This window comes from Hylobates moloch, unplaced genomic scaffold (assembly GCF_009828535.3).
Source record: "Hylobates moloch isolate HMO894 unplaced genomic scaffold, HMol_V3 SCAFFOLD_18, whole genome shotgun sequence".
NCBI classification, from domain to species: Eukaryota; Metazoa; Chordata; class Mammalia; order Primates; family Hylobatidae; genus Hylobates; species Hylobates moloch.
This window is the reverse complement of record NW_026652293.1, coordinates 40,115,352-40,131,894: the sequence shown is the minus strand read 5'-3', so window position 1 is coordinate 40,131,894 and position 16,543 is coordinate 40,115,352. Positions and strand designations below refer to the sequence as shown.

The 16,543-nt window shown below is 37.7% G+C and overlaps 1 protein-coding gene and 1 long non-coding RNA gene across 7 annotated transcripts in view; one reads left to right on the top strand and one right to left on the bottom strand.

Moving 5' to 3' along the window:
* The window catches only part of NFIA (nuclear factor I A), a 390,911-nt gene that overhangs the window by 167,726 nt on the left and 206,642 nt on the right, over positions 1–16,543 (top strand). The window lies entirely within an intron of this gene.
* On the bottom strand, positions 3,800–8,907 carry LOC131381757 (uncharacterized). The gene is made up of 3 exons (XR_009210676.1): positions 8,642–8,907; positions 5,183–5,216; positions 3,800–4,384 (listed from the first exon to the last, which is right to left on the bottom strand). It is a non-coding gene; the product is annotated as an uncharacterized LOC131381757 (long non-coding RNA).

The window sequence follows — 16,543 nt, the reverse complement described above, 5'->3', positions numbered from 1 at the left end:
AGAGGCCTAAATCTTGAATTTTTCCTCAAACAAAAGAGTATCATCCTCCTCCTTTTAAATGGCATAATAATTTACTTCACATAAATGCATTTTCTACGTACACACCTAATAGACTTCAGGAAATTATGCTAAAATTTTATTTCTACCTGTCTAGATTTAAATTGTCAACCATTAAGTAGACTGAGCAATATGAATTGCTGGTCTATTCCCTGAGAGGTATTTGAGATTTAAACATTTTTTCTTCATTAAATACTTTCAGTAGATTGAAATAAATGGAACTAAATGTCCTCTTGCTAGGTTTGTCCAACTCAAACATACATTATGTATAGAAAAATGGCTGGGATGAATTTGAGTCTTCAAAATATAAGCAAAAATGGCATTTCATGCATTAGTATGAGGAGGACGTACCTGGGTTTTTGCTAACTTTCAACCTCTAAAATTTAGATGGGTTTTTCTTAACTAAAAGCTATGACACCATCCTGAAATCTTGTAAACTATGTATGCAGAATTAAATTGAGGGGCATAGTTTTTGTTTTGTTAAGTATTCATTGTGTTAGCTCTTTAAACATCGTATACACAGTAAAACTTCATTATAACATCCCCTGAAAGCATTTCCATAAAGTAAATTTTCAAAGTTCAAAGTCCTAACTATAGGCAACAAAATGTTTTCCATATATTATGGTCCAAGCTTTTGTTCTTCAGGGAAAAAAATGTTATAAAAATGGTTTTAACACTTTGTTTACAAAATAAATTCTATTAATATTATTTTTCATAAATATTTCAGTTAGAAAACATAATTACATAGGTAAAGAGTGAGATAATATTAGGATAAATACTGATTTCATTATATTCTACAAAGGTCAGTGGTTAGTATCCACTAAGTTAATATATGAAAATCCTTTGTAAACTGTTACATAGATATCAAGACATTTAGGTTTTTATTTATGTTTTTTTAAAACTTTGGATTATCATATTCTCCTCTCTATCTACTTCATGGTTTTCATTTAAAATAGCAAAAATAAGAAAATAGAAACAGTTACTAAAAACCTGTAGTCATTCTGTGATATAAATTCATTTGGAATTTAAATACTTAGAGCTCACGGCAAGAGTCCAAGACAGAAATTCTTTTGGATGATCTATAAACCACTGAATCCCTGGTTAATGCTCAAACCATGTGAAAAGTTCCAGGTGAAATTCACTCTGAGCCTTGTCTGAACCCCATAAACTGAGTGAAGTCGTATAAACCCTGTATGAACCCCAAAGAATCAAAATAACTAAAGCCGGCACATAATTAAAAACCAGTGTTTTCTAGTGGCTGCTTTATATGTCCACAGTTTGAAGACAAGCTTTGCATATGGAGGTGAACCATTTTATTTCGAAGGTATGAATCATAAGCTACTTAGTATTTAAATATAGTTATCCTGTTGTGAAGATCTAATAATAATGCTGTTTAAAAAGAGGAACTGGAACTTCTTTACAAGTATTAACATTTCCAGGATCTCTCGGAAAGTCGCTAAGACATAAATATAGTTGTAGTAATGATTGTTGTTTTGGGAGTGGAATTAACAGTAGATATGTTCATCAACATTATTTTGAAAAAGTAACGTTATCTTGGATTTGTACTAACCTTTATGCCGTATACTTAAAATGCGACTCTTGATACATCATTTATTATGACAGTGTGGGTTGATAGAAGCTAGTTATTATGGTTCTTTTTAGGCAGAAAGAGAAACAGAACCCCTGCATGACTTCAGATACAGTATATTAATCTTTTGGGGGCATCAGTTTCCTCTTCTGAAAAATGAAGGGATTAGACTAAAACAATGTCTCAGATTCCTTCCAACTCTTAAAAAAAAAAATCTGGAAGCAACTATCTTTGTGTCATGTCCATAATATCCCCTTCAAAGGTGGGATGACTGATTTATGGAGGACACATTGTAAATCACTAGGCTAATATCCCTTATTAATTATTGCAATCAGAAGTATAATCATTGTTAACGTGTACCGAGTACTTACTCCTAGACATCAGCTGCTGGGCTCCTGATGTGAAATTGGCTCACTGGTTTGTCTGTAGTTCTTTATTGGTACCCTTAGTATCTTAGCATATTAGTGATTTTATTAAGTTGACCAAGCATTGCATGACTTTTTACAGGCCAGTGTCTTGGATGCTCAAGAATCCTGAAGTCATTCCCTTTGCCTGTAATTATTGATCGTGAACCAAAATGAGCTCTGTCAGGCTCTTAACCATTTTACTTTTTTGACCATTTGTCTTATGATAAGTTTTGTAAGCATTAAGTAATTTTCATACATCATCTGTTTTTCCATTGATTCTTCCAGCCATCTGCCATGTACTTGGCTTTTGGGCACCGGGAAGAGCTAGATGGGGAAGAAACGCATCTTTTCTTAAAGGAGCTTACAACTCCCAAAGTTACAACTCTATCACAAAAAGAGTGTCAAGACACAACTCAAGTTCATCACCTGAATGCCACTGGTAAAGATTTCCAGATGGACAAAACATTAAGCTGACACCAAGTGAGATGTGTACTTCACAGAATTTCATGTTTCATTTCGTGATATGCAGTGGCACTCTGAAGAACTGGGCTTTCAGAATGTATGTGCTTGGTCCGGTTCTTGGTATAGGGAGCAGTATCTTTGGAACAGTCACAGCATACACCACACCACACTAGGTTCTATCTGTTGCAGGGTCAGCTCATTAAAGCTACTTTCTGGGTCCTCGTTAATGTCATGCAGGCCTTGTGACAGGTGTTACAGCTCCCCGCCTGGCACCATCCACTGGGGGTGTGCTGTAATTGCTCTTGATGCCACACTTAATGGGTGGGGGAAGAAAGCAGCATTATGCGAGAGGGGAAGTGAGAGGGATGCCCTTGGACTGTTGCTGACATCTGGTCACCACTCCTGTTTTGCTGGCTTTTCTGTTTGGTGCCTACAAATATTGGGTCTTTGAGTTGAGTTTGCTGCCACCATTGGGTTCCTTGCAGCCATCATTATTTCACAGCTGGGCCACGGTTTTAACTTGAAAAAAGGGCATTCATCTCAGGGCCAGAAATGGTCTACTGCCAACATGATCCTGAGAACTTTCTTAGTTTAATAAATGAGAGAATAAGTATCCTCATGAGCTCCTTTATCAAGTGTTTCCTGGTTTTGAGCTTTTTTGTTTCTTTTGGTGAGAATATTATCTTTCATTGTTATTTCTGAGCCCTTAAAGGACTAAATTTCCTTTTCAAGAGTTTCAAGTATTTCTTGTACATGTGTGCGGTGATAAGCAAACATTAGTCTGAGAAAGTTCTGAAAAATCTAATTGAGCCAGCGTTTACCAAGCCCTTCTATGTCAGCTGCTAAACTAGGTGCAGGGAAAAAAATGAAGGTCCTCAACTAGCTCACCCTCAGCTAGCTGTCCCTCCAGCTAGAGAACCAAACCTCTGCATAATTAACCATAATAATGGGCAGATAGATTCAACGGAGAATGCAGTAAAATATGTAATATCATGAGTGCAGTTTTTATCTGTGTGCACAATTATGCAAGCCTTTTAACTAAAAGGCTTGGGTGAGATGGATTTCGTAAAACTTAATGCACAGAACTTCTTGAAGCACAAATTAGACAGTTCCTTAATATTAAAACACAGCCCTGAGAGGTAGGGTTTCAGGCTTTCTGGAACCCCCAAACTTGAATTGGTCCACAGAACTAAATTAGAAGTAACCACCTTTCCTTATGATGTGTGATTTCTCAAATAGTGGCATCTTCCCAAAGCTCTGTGTTCTTTTGTTTGGAGCAGAGCTGCTTCCTATTGCTAAGTGGCACCGGAGAGCTCTGAGACAATTAATGAAGGGGATTTAAATGTTTATTTAAAGGTAATCCCAAAATGTTTCTTTATGAAAGATGCCCTTACTGCAATCCCAACTTAAATACCAACTTAAATAAGAAACTTCCACTCTAGGCGTGCTCAGTAAATATTCAATGACCATTTCTGGTTTCTGGGGCATTACAAGAAACTTTTAAAGCACTTAATTATGAAGATATTAATAACTAAAAAATTGCCAATTAAATCTTCCCCAGCCCCAATTCCACATATGCCCATGCACAACCACTTCTGAATGCTCGTGGAGAAATAGCATTAAGGCTCTGATCTGACCTCAGTAATTTTACAAATGTAAAGGTAGCATCTCACGGTCCCTGTAGGGATATATTATTGGAAGAACATGCATACAATTTTGTTTTAATTGATTCTCACTCTTAAGTATGCAATCAATCTGTGTGTATCTCCTTTTAATTATTTATCTGAGTTGTGAGAGAAAAGTAGGTAATTATTTGGTGATCCATTCAAATGTCTTAAAAGGAAGGCATCCAACTTTTATGACATATATCCTGAAAAACATAAAACAATACATTTTTATTTTATAATTTCATTAGTATCAAGTGTAGTGTAAACTATTTTAAAACAATTTATAAAAGGTGCTTACATACTTACTGATTGAAAAAATGGCGACAATAATTAAGTTTATGGAATTGAAAAAAGTTAGACCACAGCAACATGGTAAACATCGATTTTTTTCAGAAAGAAATAATTTCTACAAATCAAAAACTTTACTAACCAAATGTTATAGTTAGGACAAACAATGAAATAATCTTACTGTAAGAAAAACAATTCAGCCGACACGTTTATTAAGTGTCTTCTTTATGCTTAACATGAGTATTTGCTATTAGATGGGGAAGGTAGAAGGAATGTATCAAAAATGAATAATGGCCAGATGCGGTGGCTCACGCCTATAATCCCAGCACTTTCGGAGGCTGAGGCGGGTGGATCACCTGAGGTCAGGAGTTTGACACTAGCCTGGCCTCAAACTCTGGTGAAACCCCATCTCTGCTAAAAATACAAAAATTAGCTGGGCGTGGTGGCACATGTCTGTAGTCCCAGCTACTCAGGAGGCTGAGGCACGAGGATTGCTTGAACCCGGGAGGTGGAGGTTGCAGTGAGCCAAGATCATGCCACAGCACTCCAGCCTGGGCAACAGAGTGAGACTTGATCTCAAAAAAAAGAAAAAAAGAATAATATTCGTTACCATGTTCCTGCTGACAGTTTGAATACACAAGATATACCATGACATAGTGAATTCAAGGAAGCAAACATGGTATGGGTTGGAATAATCATGGATGGATACTTACTGGAAGAGGCAGAAAAACACATGCAGTTCCTTTTCTAGGAAAATATTGGTAAATTATGCTTGGTTAGTAAAAGTGCACAGAAAGCATATGGAAGTTTCAAATCTATTTTCCATAGATTTTTCCCCAAAGTATTTCTAAGATGCCGGGTGCAAGGTACGGTTCATTGTCCTAGTCCTCTATGCTGAAAATGATTATTTTAATTGGATTGCTTCTTTGGAAACAAGACAAAGCGTACATGCTAAAAGCTTCTGGAGGCCATTTTCAATATTTGTAATAATATAAGTGCTAGAAATGTGCTTTCATTTATATTCAAAGGCAATAATGCCTTCTGTAAGCATAGCGTCTCTATAAGACTTTTATAATGTCTACTTAAACGCAAGCAGACAAAGTTAGTTTTCACTTTAGATTAGAAGACCTTTCTCCATTGCAGCTTTTTGGCTTCTCTTTTTGTTCTGCTCCCCAATAGCAATGTGAATGTTGCTCTTTGTTTTGCTAAAAGAGGAATGTTTATTTTTACAAGTACCATGTCACTTCCATATCATCTAGATGGTGTGTGTCATGAATATAATTTCTGTATGATTGGCCAAATTTTTCACTTTTAATTAAGATGACCAGACAAAAATTTGAATTGTAAGAAAACTATGGGCCAGTTTAGTGCCTGTTGAAATGTACACTGGGATATTGAAATGTTCTACAGAGCATGATGAATGAAAGAAAAAAGGCTCTATCTCTCTTCTGAAGCCTACTTGAAAATTTTGCTTTCATAGCATGACATTGAAAAAGATACTATAAAAATATTTATTAAAATCATAGCTCGAGTTTTTTCTTAGAAGTAGATTATGTTTAATATCAAGGACTTTACTACAGGATAGCATGATTGCGTTTCACATAGAAAAACTTTGTTGAAAAATCAGTGTGGAGTTGAGTTCATCTGGGCCCTAGCTGAAACTAATTTTACTTTTGGATATTCCATACACTGCATACATCTCTTTCTTACTGTTTTGTTTTTCCATGTATGAGAAATCCATACACACAGAAAAAAGATGGAGAGCCTTCATTTCTCTTATCTTCACTTTTGTCCCATCCCTCTGTGCTTGTTCTTTGTTTAAATAAACTTTTGTTGTATGTCTTTCACACATCATCACTCTCTGCTTCAAAGGCTTCTTTTAATAACTTAGCCCTGGCTCACTTTTCTTTTGCATATGAAATTGATTTAACTAACGTGTATGTGTGTATTTGTGTGCGCATATGCCTACATACTCATGCATCTGTACAAATAAAAATTTCACTGGAAAGGGAACTCTGATCTCTTTACTATGTACATACACACACTTTGTCGAAGTGGGAAAACTTAAGTTTGGAGTTAATCTGGTTTTGAGTTCCAGCTTTTTCTCTTAATGCTGTCTGTTTCCTTACCCTGAAATGAGGATAGTAATATTTACTTTGCAAAAGTTGCTGGGAAAGTTATGTATATGTAAATCACTTTATTTTTATTGCTAGACATTCAATAAATGCTAGCTGTTACTGTGACCATCATTATTGTCATATATGTAGCACAATTATGTCATATATTTATTTTGAAGCTGATAATAAGTAAACTGATAAAAAGCAGAAGATTGAGATTAAGGCTTCTTATTGCTAAAAGATTGATCTTAAATACAATCACGTGAAACCTGATAGCTACATAACCTGAAAAATCATAAAATACTGAAAAATTATGACTGTTATGTGATTGTTTTCAATTGTCAGACTACGTGATGTTAAAATGGCAGTTGATTTTTTTGTATTAACACAGTGCCTCTAATTTTAAAAACTGCTTCACCAATCATGTATTTAAATGAAAACAGAAATAATGATACAAAATAACAAAAATATAAGTAGAGTACAGAATTTGAAAATACTATATTAGGAGGTAAGCTGGCTGTTTTTCATGTTCTTTAAATACATTTAGATCAACTTGAATATTAAGCCTCCTACAGCAGGTAGGTAGAGGTATCAATTCAGTTACCATTTAAAATACAGTAACTCCAATGAGGAGTTTCTTATAATTATTTCTAATTACTTTTTGATATTATTAGAAATTAGAGCTATACCAGAATGCTGGGAAAGATGTCTTTTTCAACATTGTATCACAGCATCAAGCATTATGCATCAAACATCAATTCCTACTCATAATATCCATTCAATGTATATTTGGATTATGTTTTCTTTGGATAGACCCTCATAACAGAAACTCTGTATTAACCAGCTTGCAAGATTAAGACTTTTTATTTTCTTTGTAACTGATTCCTTTGGCATGTTGAACGTTCTTGGCCAACAGTTACCTACTAGCACATCCTAGCACTATTGTTTTTACCAGTTGTGTGCTTACCACGTCAGTTGTGTTATTCCAGACCTGTTTATACTAGTCTTATTTGTATCACCAATTGTGTAATTTAACTAAATTTATGTGAACCAATGGCATGCAAGTTCAAAATGGAAAAGTATTATTTCTATGAAACTGACTCAGTGCCTTGGAAAGAATCAGTAAAGGCAAGCTACAAAAATTTCTGTCAGATTACATGTGAGTGAGATAACTACAGAAGATGAGAGAAGGTTGTAACAATAAGAGTTTTGTTAGATTATTTTAGAAATGTCTTTAAATTCTCCCTCTACTTAAAGTAAATGGAACTGGAAATATTTTATGATGCATTATAGATATGCATTATACAAGAAAGATGCTGTGGAGCTCCAGTTATTAACAGATTTATTGTTAAATTTAAATTCTTGTCTCTGCATGAAAAGATTGGCCAAAGAATGTACATATATGTGCTCAAAGTTAAAATGTTTAAGGTGCATATGTCTCATTAATGAGTATCTTCTTCATCCATTTTTTCAAATTAACCAATCAACGACTGGCCCTAACAGTAATGGATAAGATAACTTCTATTCTATTTTTTATTCATACTCTTTACAGAGTTTTAGAGTTGTTTTGTTTCCTACCTACCAAGGGAAAGAAAAGGGAATTGGCAGATAGAGTTTATATCTTGGGATGAGATGTGTAAAGGGCCAGGACCTGAAATTACGTAAAGGTTGATATTCTGGGATTGGTAGTTTTGAAGTTCCGTAAAGAAGTTCAGTCCAGCCATGTCCCAAATGCTCAGAGTATAGGCACTGGCTGGTAAGCTTAGTGGAGTGTTATACCACATGGAAGTCTAACTGGCAGGTGAATGTCTCAAAAGTTGGACAGAACCAAGAAATAGAGAACATAAGCAGATGACAGTAATCCAGGCAGAAGGTTAGTGTCAGAGAAGTCTGTCAGTGGGTCATAGGTCTCCACGTGTTAGCCTGGGTTTCCATGTCAGAATTTTGTTCTTGGGAGGCAGGTAGGGAAAAGCAAGTCAACATCTCCAGTTCCAGATGAGCCAGGGCACTTGACCAAATACAGGTACAGAAGTTAGTCCTTGAGGTAGAGCTTACCTGTTGGAGAACATGGCAGAAATCATTGTACCAAAATTGGAGCACAGGTCAGAGGCTAAAGCATGGCTTACTGCTGTGGCTCATGGTGAACTTGAGCTTCTCATGGCCCCTCCTATCTCCTGAGGATGGCTGAGCTCACAGATGGGGACTGTTATGTAATCGGAGGTCAAGTGGTTTAGCTGGGGTGGCAGAGAGCCAGGTGAAGACCAAAAGTGTTCAAATAAGGAAGAGAACAGAATTGCTTTATGTCTGCCTTCATGAAGACAAACCCTAATAGCTAAAGGACTGAAAGTTTGCCCAAAGAGACCTCAGTTTTTTAAAGGAAAATGCATCTTCTCCTTATGTTAGAATGACCATGTCTAAATAAAATAAACTCTTTTGCCTTTTGTTGTTACTTGTCTTGGTATCTACCATTGTTTGACACTAAAAAAAAAAAAAAGCAGTGAATAATTATTGGCTAATTTAATCTGTCTTGATGGCATTTGTAATTCAGGTACAGCCTTCATTAAAGCAAGTATAGGCATTATTATTTTTAAAACTTTTTTTTTTCTATTTGGATTTCTTCTATTTTGTTTGATTATTTATTTTGTTGTTACTGGGGGTGGTGGTGGTGTTTTACAGTGAGGCATACGGGTTAGCTCAGCTAAGGTGTTTGAGTAAGACTTTATAAACATAAAAGTACTTTGTGTGGGTTTGTTTTGTGTGTTCCATCTTACGTCATTTGTGGCACTGAAAATGAGATTGCAATTCCCAGAGTACTGAGATGGTTCATTCAGAGGTTAGCCCACCTAAGTTTATAGCAGTTGTCTGTAATAGAATTGTAACTAATTTCCACTGTTGTTTTTGGAGAAAACTGTAGACTATAATTATGTGTTAGCACTTTTTAAACAGCTCCCTGCATTGTCATATCATTTTAAATGGGCTCTGTTTTAAAATGACCTTTCATGTTTTGATTGCAAAAATATAGCTTACACAGGTCTGTAGTTAGCAAAATACAAGGATCCAGTAAATGATAGAGCATTGACACAACTCTAGAAGCATGTGTTAAACATCACTGGCACTGCCCTAGGTTTAAAGGGGAAGAAGTAGGGAAGTAGAAATTCACTGTTCTTCAACACTCCTCCTGTTGGATAGGCAAGATTAGTACATAGAACAGTTATGGAGCCATGTGAAAAAAAATAGTAGTTATACAAATGTAAAATACTGCACATGAAGTATGTTGTATTACCTTTTTGTGGCCTACTGAAAGAAGTCTCAGAGCACAGTAAGATTCAAGTACCATCTCCCAGAATTAGGGTCAGCAACACTGTTTTATATTTTGGCAAATGCTACCCACTCTCTCCCAAATGGCAGATATCTGCATATAGTTAGTCATGTGGACACACCCTTCCTCTGCTACATTGCATTGCCATATTAGTAGTAGAATTTTAGTGTTGATTTAAAAGACAGTCTGCCTTAAAGCAGATTGCATAGTTTGCACACTGTGAATTGTAATTAAAGTGTAAGGGGGGCTTATTATGTCAACAACTGGCATGAGAACCCCCGAGCAGCAGGTGACCCTGACCATGTGACGTTTGTGACAGCTAGGATCCCCTTTTCACTGGCTTAGCAATCTGAAAGTCCAAATTGAAAGAAGCCCAGAGGCTGTATATTTCATTAGATCCCAGGGGAAGTACAGGATACAGCTTCCTTCTGTTTTCCTGGGAGGTCGCCAGAAAGTTTGTAGAGCTCTGTTTCTGTCAGAGGCTCAAAAGAGAAAAGAGAAAGCACACACAAAACAAAACAAAACACCATACACACCACAAAACCATCCACCAATCACTCCCAGGACCATAAATTTGACATTTCCCACAGTCTGAGACCACAGTGTTGCTGTGTCAGCAATACGCTCCTTGTTTGAATTGTCTGAAAGGAAGGCTCAGTGTTCTAGCTTTTAAAAAATGTGTAATCTTCAATATGCAGTGATTCTCTTGGTGAAAAACCATGAGAAATTACCAAGTACAGATATCATATGATTTGCTTGAAATACTTTTGCATGATGCGTTACTTTCTCCTGACCTTCTAAAATGGGGCATAAGTCTGAATTTAGAAAGAGGATACCACATGTATAATAAGGGAAACAGACTAAGGAGGCATGCCATATATATTTCAGATCTTATTGTGATGGGTAAACTGTTTGAAATTTGGTCACATTAAAAGTACGTTACTTTGTGGGAGACTCAAAATCTTTTAAGAGTAGATTTTTATTGTGTTCCACAGTGGAAATAGACCTAGGGTTTGGTTTTGGTGGGAAGTTTTGGTCTTCAAGTCACCTTGGCACCTGACTGGCAGTTGTGAAACTAAGTAGAAAAGATACCTCTTTTTTCTTGGCACCTCACACGGGATCATGGGATTCTTACTATCACACAATTTATATATCACAGAAATGAAAACTTTGGTACTTTGTTGTATAATACAGATCTTGTGCTTGTTGATTTTTAATTTGGGGCTCAAGTTTCCCATGTCAACTAATGTGGCTGCTGCTAGGCTGCCCCCAGGTAGACCAAATGTAAGCTCACTAGGAAGTATTTCTAGTTCTGTAAATACCTAGCATATCGTTTAGTCCAGGCATGTCCACTCTTTTTGGCTTCCCTGGACCACAGTGGAAGAAGAAGAATTGCCTTGGGTCACACATAAAGTACACTAACATTAATGATAGCTGATGAGCTTAAAACAAAAATCGCAAAAAAATCTTAGCATGTTGGCCAGGCATGGTGGCTCACGCCTGTAATCCCGGCACTTTGGGAGGCCAAGGCGGGTGGATCATTTGAGGTGAGGTCAGGAGTTCAAGACCAGCCTGGCCAACATGGTGAAACCCCATCTCTACTAAAAATACAAAAAAATCATCTGGGTGTGGTGGTGCATGCCTGTAATCCCAGCTACTCGGGAGGCTGAGGCAGGAGAATTGCTTGAACCTGGGAGACGGAGGTTGCAGTGAGCCAAGATCGCACCACTGCACTACAGCCTAGGTGAGAAAGTGAGACTCCATCTCAAAAAAAAAAAAAAAAAAAAAAAAAAAAAAAAAAAAAAAAAAAAAAAAAAAAAAGGGCTGGGCGCGGTGGCTCACACTTGTAATCCCAGCACTTTGGGAGTCCGAGGGAGGCAGATCACAAGGTCAGGAGATCGAGACCACAGTGAAACCCCGTCTCTACTAAAAATACAAAAAAAGGGCACCTGTAGTCCCAGCTACTCGGAGAGGCTGAGGCAGGAGAATGGCGTGAACCCGGGAGGCGGAGCTTGCAGTGAGCCGAGATTGCGCCACTACACTACAGCCTGGGCGACAGAGCGAGGCTCCGTCTCAAAAAAAAAAAAAAAAAAAACTCTTAATGTTGTAAGAAAGTTTACAGATTTGTGTTGGGCCGTATTCAAAGCCGTTCTGGGCTGCATGTGGCCCCCGGGGCCATGGGTTGGACAAGCTTGGTTTAGTCCCTAAGTGTTGTTCATTTTAAACCAGAAAGTAAGAATTTTCTGAGCCCAGATTCTACCTTTATACTGCTATTTGTTATGTTTTGGTCAAAAGGGAAATACAGAAAGAGGAAAATTAACAGTCATGGTTTGTGTGCTTGTATGTTGTATACTTTCATGTTTTGATTACAAGAATATGGTTTACACAGGTCTGTAGTTAGCAAAATACAAGGATCCAGTAAATGATCCTTGTATCATTTATTTAGGACCCTCTGTTGTAAGGGCCCAAAAGGACTCACAGTAGCACATGCATGGCACTGCATGTGTGTGTGCTTGTGCCAGCCTGGGACGAGAACTTCAAGGCTAGAGAGAAAGATGTACCATTTTCATAAATTCGGTAAATAAATTAAAACCTTTCAACTTAGAGCTGCATTTAAGTGTTATAATTAAAGGACTACCAGTTGGGTTTTTTTTTGTTTTGTTTTGTTGTTTTACAGTCCATTTTAGCAAATTTGCAAATAATTAGTTTCTTTTATTTATGTTTTTCAAGATCAGTTCCTCTGTTCAGCCAGAGGGAAACCCAATATCCTTAGCTGCGTTTTACCTCAGTTACCCAGAGAATTGAGGCAAGAATAGGTTGTGAGAACGTGACAGAAGTGTGTCTTTGCTGTCTCAGCTTAGTTAACTAGTCCTCTGTAGCAGGATAAGCATGTTTGTGCAGAGGTAGAGAATTGTCTCCAGTCATGATTTTGTTTTTTATATTTTTTACTGAGGTTTGTTTTTTTTTTGTTTTGTTTTTGTTTTTGTTTTTTTTGAGACAGAGTCTCCCTCTGTCACCCAGGCTGGAGTGCAGTGGCGTGATCTTGGCTCACTGCAACCTCTGCCTCCCGTATTCAAGCAATTCTCTTGACTCAGGCTTCTGAGTAGCTGGGATTACAGGCGCACGCCACCACACCCAGCTAATTTTTGTACTTTTTTTAGTAGAGACGGGGTGTCACCATGTTAGCCAGGATGGTCTCGAACTCCTGACCTCGTGATCTGCCTACTTTGGCCTCCCAAAGTGCTGGGATTATAGGCGTGAGCCACCGCACCTAGCTCTACTGAGTTCATAAGTGAAGCTTTTTCCCCTCTCATGTTATTTGAATATTGTTTCCTTCATCTTTATTTATTTATTTATTTATTTTTCAAGCCAGGGTCTCACTCTGTTGCCAGAACTGGAGTGCAGTGGCACACGATCATAGCTCAGCATGGCCTCAAACTTCTGGACTTAGGTGATCTTCTCATCTCAGCCTCCTGAGTAACTAGGACTACATGCTTAGCTGTTTTTTTTTTTTTTTTTCTTTTTTCTTTTTTCTTTTTTTTTTCCTGAGACAGAGTTTTGCTAAGTTTCCCAGGCTGCTCTTAAATGATGCTCTCATCTTGGCCTCCTAAAGTGCTGGGATTACAGGGATGTAATCCTGGACCCTTAATCTTTATTATTAGTTAATCATCTTTTATCATGTATACTATGTGCCTTGAAAGTATGTATTATTATCTGCACAATTCCACATCACTTTATGGATATTCTAAATATGCCTGCAGTATGTTAATAAATAGCATCTAATAAAATGTAGATACATAAAAATAAGCCATTTTCATAACTTTTGGCTAATTTTGGAAGCAGCATTCTCAACTGCAGGTCAGATTTTTAAAAGAATTTAATTTTATCTGTGATTGTGTATACATCATGCCAAAGATTAAAGCAATTCAGTTGAGTGAGATAGGGTGTGGAAACAGGCTACATGTTGGAGTTTGTTGCCAGCCTGACATTTTCAACACAGTTTCTAGACCCATCTTTTTAAATGAATGCTACAGTGAAAACCAAAAGGACTTTTTCATATCATATTTGCAGTCATCTATAGATGTAACTTCTGATGTCTTTATTTTTGTTGCTCTTCTCTTCTCATTGACAGCAGACCTGTAGACACACTAGTCCCAACGTGGTTGTTTTACTTCCTCCTGTGTGTACTGAAGTGTTCCTGCTGTCTGATGTATCTTAAGGGGTCTTCAGCAATTATGAAACCATTGCTGCAGAAGCCCAGAGTCACATACTATAGAAATATTCTGTAGTAAGGACCTAACAGGATTCACATTAAACAGAACTTGAGTGTAAACTAATGGATTCCTACTACAGATAATAGGAAATGTTTTTATTTATTTATTTTTTGAAACAGAGTCTCACTTTGCCACCCAGGCTGGAGTGGGGTGACATGATCATGGCTCACTGCAGTCTCAACCTCCTGGGCTGAAGTGACCTTCCCACCTCAGCCTTCTGAGTAGCTGGGATTACAGGCACACACCACCACACCCAGCTAATTTTTTTGTAGAGACGGGGTTTTGCCACATTGCCCAGGCTGGTCTCGAACTCCTGAGCTCAAGCAATCCACCTGCCTTGGCCTCCCAAAGTGCTGGGATTACAGGCATAAGCCACCATGCCTGTCCAGGAAATGTTTTTAAAGACTCTGGTTCCTACAAAATTTGCAAAGAATTGTCAAAATTGTCTATCCACTTCTTTAAATTTTAATTTTTGTTGGTTTATATTTCAAATATTACATTGTCAATTAGGATTATTATGAGCACAGATGACACATTTTGCCCATCCCTGATAAAGAGAAGAAATTTCCTCCCTAATGTGTAGCCAGTTTAGGAATTTTAGCCTTAATTGAAAAATCTATGCTTTTTTCTAACTGGACTTTGTTTCTGCTAGGAGATAGAAAATTCTATAAGCCATCTCTGAGATAGATTTCTACTCTTCCTTTAAAATCTTGCCCAGACTGGCCCTTCCCCTCTCTGTTCTTCCATTCAAGGCTCACTTATTGAACATTTACTATGTGCAAGCACTTCATTTAGGCAAGTACGAGCTGTGTGCCCTCAAGGGCTTATAACTTGTTGGGAATGCACGTGGGAGTTATATACACAGGGAAATGAATTAGGATTTGAGTCCCATTCTCAGTAACCAGGGTGTAGGGAGCCAGAGGAAGGAATGATGAGTTCTGCCAAGAGGAAGGGAAAGGATTCTGACGTTATCTTCTACACTGGTTAGAATAGAAGGATGGAATCCTAAATTTAAGACAGAGATCTGTGCTGTATACATGTGACTAACAGAGATTGGGAAAGAGTGTAATTACCTCCTGTGCCTAAGAAGGTTGTTGGCGTAAACAAGGTAGAAGCAAAGCCAATTTTTGGGACAGTTTAACCGAAATCTTTTCAAATATTTGGTAGAAAGCATTGGATAAAGTGTTACAATTTTAATTAATGTTTTTAAATGACGGTTGAGGGTTAATAAACCCATTGTTGCCATACCGTTGAGAAGAGTAGAATGGGTTTGTTTTTGCAATCCCAGTGGCGTTGCAAATTGCAGTAGCCTGTCACTCATTCCTTAGGCTGAGGGACTTTTGAGATTGCAACAGCTCATCTTGTGTTGCAGCTTTGTTTTTAAATTTAGCTGAGTTCAAGCCTATGGGAAAAAAATCAAGAGAATGGAAGAGATGAGTTTTGAACTAGTGAATGTGTTCACTCAAGGCACGGGGCCTCTTTGAGGAATTTAGGTCGCAGACATCTTTCACAGAAAAGCTGTGTCCAAACTGTCACAGTTACTGCCTTAGTGTCCTGTTCTGTTTCGAAGGACATGACACCAATTTTCCATGCACTTTTTCAGAAAATAGTATTTGTACCCATTTGTTTTGTCTTCTTAAGGAACTTTCACGCAGACTTTTCGAGCAGTGAGCAGGCACCAGAGACTATGTCACTGTTCTGTTCTGCATAGTGTAGGGATTTGCAGTTGGCGAATGAATTCATCAGCGGATGAATGTCAGCTCGCTAGGTGACAAGCTTCCTGTGATATAGACTTGGTGAGGACAGAGCTTGGTGAGCCTTTTTTGTTCACGACTTCATCTCTAGCGCTCACAGTAGTGCTTGGCACATAGTACATGCTCAATAAATATTTGTAGTTTTATTTGTGGAATGATATGCTGAGTAAATGATTAGAGTATATTATCAAGAAATTATTATTTATTTATTTATTTTTTGAGATGGAGTCTCACTCTGTCGCCCAGGCTGGAGTGCAGTGGCACAATCTCGGCTCACTGCAAGCTCCGCCTCCCAGGTTCACGCCATTCTCCTGCCTCAACCTCCAGAGTAGCTGGGACTACAGGCGCCCACCACCACGCCCGACTAATTTTTTGTATTTTTAGTAGAGACAGGGTTTCACCGTGTTAGCCAGGATGGTCTCGATCTCCTGACCTCGTGATCTGCCCACCTCGGCCTTCCAAAGTTCTGGGATTACAGGCGTGAGCCACCGCGCCCGGCCAAGAAATTTTCATAGAGTTTCCATTTCCTTGGTTGCTGAATGATTTGTAATATTGTAATCAGTATATCTATGACACAATTTCTAAAGTTATTTAGTGTTTATCAGTGATG